This window comes from Etheostoma spectabile, chromosome 13 (assembly GCF_008692095.1).
Source record: "Etheostoma spectabile isolate EspeVRDwgs_2016 chromosome 13, UIUC_Espe_1.0, whole genome shotgun sequence".
Classification (NCBI taxonomy): Eukaryota; Metazoa; Chordata; class Actinopteri; order Perciformes; family Percidae; genus Etheostoma; species Etheostoma spectabile.
Window position 1 is genome coordinate 10,486,859 of NC_045745.1, and position 2,500 is coordinate 10,489,358.

The window sequence follows — 2,500 nt, forward strand, 5'->3', positions numbered from 1 at the left end:
TCCAGAGCAAGCAACAGTGGCGAGGAAAAACTTCCTTTTAGGCAGAAACCTCGGACAGGCCCAGGCCCGGGCCCAGGCCCAGGCCCAGACCCAGACCCAGGCCCAGACCCAGGCCCAGACCCAGGCCCAGACCCAGGCCCAGACCCAGACCCAGACCCAGGCTCCTGGTAGGCGCTGTCTGACGACCGGTTGGGGTTAAAATGAAGAGTGGCAATAACAGTCACAAAAAAATGGTAGTTTGTAGTAGTTCTTTGTGGTCGGCTTGGTGTTCGTGACCCCTCCCCCCCCCTCCCCCACCCCCCTCCATGAGAGAAAGAGAGCTGCGAACAGGTGTAAACAGCTGTTCCTACATCCCTCCACCCCTGCTGGTTTTGAGTCATTTTTGTGAATGCTCTAATCAATATATAGAAAAGAGTAATGCTTTTAGTTTTAGCAGCTAGCACCTAGCCTTATCCAATCTGCTTCAGGCTCTGTTGACTTCCCATTTTGTATCACCTGTGCCTGGCGTCTGCATGTGCGCTCTGAGAGCCCACACTGACAAGGCCCCTGAACGCAGCATCGAGTGAGAAGCATGGAGGAGCAGACATCAGCTGGACTTGAGTTTGGACTGCGGTGATTTCTGATGGAAAGTTCCTTTCTAGTGTGTGCGTCCAAGGAAATGTAAGTTTAATTGTTGTGTTAAGTTACACAACGTTAGTGTTTATCATTAGCCGTGAATGTATTTTAGGTTTCTGTTAGCTAACAATGCGATTTAGAGCTAGCCGCTAGCTTGAATTGTGTTTTACGTTCTAATAGTCCAGAATTTGTTATTTCAGTTTGTTCTCGCCAGCCATCTGGGGACCCCCTGAAATTATCTTGCTACCCTCATGGGGGTCCCGACCCCCAGGTTGAGAACCACTGCTCTAAATCTCCAAATATTGGTGAAAGATCTTTGGCATTCCCTAACTACTACCACTATTTCTAAGCTAGTAGTTTACAGTGTTTTGTCAAACTCAAACCCTCCTCATGTCATGATCCTGTTTTACTCTGTAGGTGTTTTCCCGCCTTTGTGATTACCTGCCCCGCCCAGATGGGTTTCACCTGTTGCTCGTCAGCCCTCATGTCACCTGTTGCTCGTCACCACCCTCCTTTCCTTGTGTACATTAGTCTTGGTGTTCTCTTGTTTCAGTGTCAGATTGTCTTTGTTTATCCCTGACTCTCAGTGTATCTAGTGGTGTACTTTCCTTCAGTGCATTTAGTTTCTTTCCAGTATTTCTGGATATTATTCCAATATCCGTGAATGGTCTGTGTTTTCAGGTGTGGACGGAGATTAGTTCTGAAAAGGTGCTAAAACACTCGTAGGAACGGGATTTGTTTTTGGTTAAAATGTGGTTTTTAAAAATGAAAACATAAAAAGCTGAAAGTGGGCTCAGCTAGAGACACACACCAATTAACCCTCATGTTGTCCTCATGTTGTCCTCATGTTGTCCTCTGGTCAAATTGACCCGTTTTCCTATATCAATGTTTTTAATTCCCCAAATAACATTAATGATTCCACACAACGCTCTTTGGCAAATACAAATCTCTACTTTCATTAATTTTGGGGCGTCTTAATCAATTTTATAGCATTTGATAAAAACTAATTGAAGTGTTTTTGAAATAGTATTGAGTAAAAGTTGACATATTCCAGTCTGTGATTATCATCAACATCCATTCCTTTAATTTTAGTCTCAATAATTCCTAATTTCTGCTTTTCTAACTCAAACATTAGGTATAATTTCCTATAAAGGAGGTTTATTGGCCAGAAATTCAAAAAGTAACTGTAAAACTAAAGTTAATAAGATAGTGTTATGTGTTGAAAATGTCAAAAAAGGACAAACATTAAAAAAAGCGTCAAGTTGAAAAAAGGGACAAAAAAACGTAAGAAAAAGTTAAAAATTGATAAATAGCCTCAACAAAAGTGTTGATTTTCAATTTTGACGGGAAGACAACACGAGTATTAAAGCAAATTGTTATAATTATATTTGAAGGGGTGAAAAACTCTATATGAGGGAGCCAATTAAAACATAGAAGTAACATAAATAAATCTTGTTCATATCAACAACAACCGCAGGAAGTGGGGTTGATGGAGGGGTTGCAGTAGAAGCGCTGGAGCTTGTATTTCCTCCAGTCCTCTTCCACCTGCTCTCCATCCAGTGCCTGAAATGAGCCCTGGGGGGGTGCAGTGTCCCCTGAAAGCCTTCTGTTATCAGAACATCTGGACAGCTGTTCACTGATGCTCTTTACATTAAGCAGGCTGATCTCAGCGAGATGCTGACCTTTTGCTAAGTGTAACCTGGGGAATAATTTAATTGAACTCTCATTTCCGGACCTGAAACCACTTAGCATGGAGCCATAAATCCTAGAAATCCAATGTTGAACTGCTATGTTTGGCCTAAAGCTATATATTTTGTGTCTTTTGTATGTTTCACCCCATTTGCCGCTAATTACATATACTTAATGTTTAATTTGCATTCCTGCT

General features: G+C 42.2%; 1 long non-coding RNA gene across 1 annotated transcript in view; it reads right to left on the reverse strand.

The window, feature by feature from the left end:
* Window positions 1-432: 432 nt before the first annotated feature.
* The window catches only part of LOC116701142 (uncharacterized), an 8,891-nt gene continuing 6,823 nt past the window's right edge, over window positions 433-2,500 (reverse strand). The window contains exons 2-3 of the long non-coding RNA XR_004334831.1: window positions 2,235-2,236; window positions 433-443 (exon numbers count right to left, since the gene is read on the reverse strand). This is a non-coding gene — a long non-coding RNA (uncharacterized LOC116701142). The remainder of the gene's footprint in view (window positions 444-2,234; window positions 2,237-2,500) is intronic.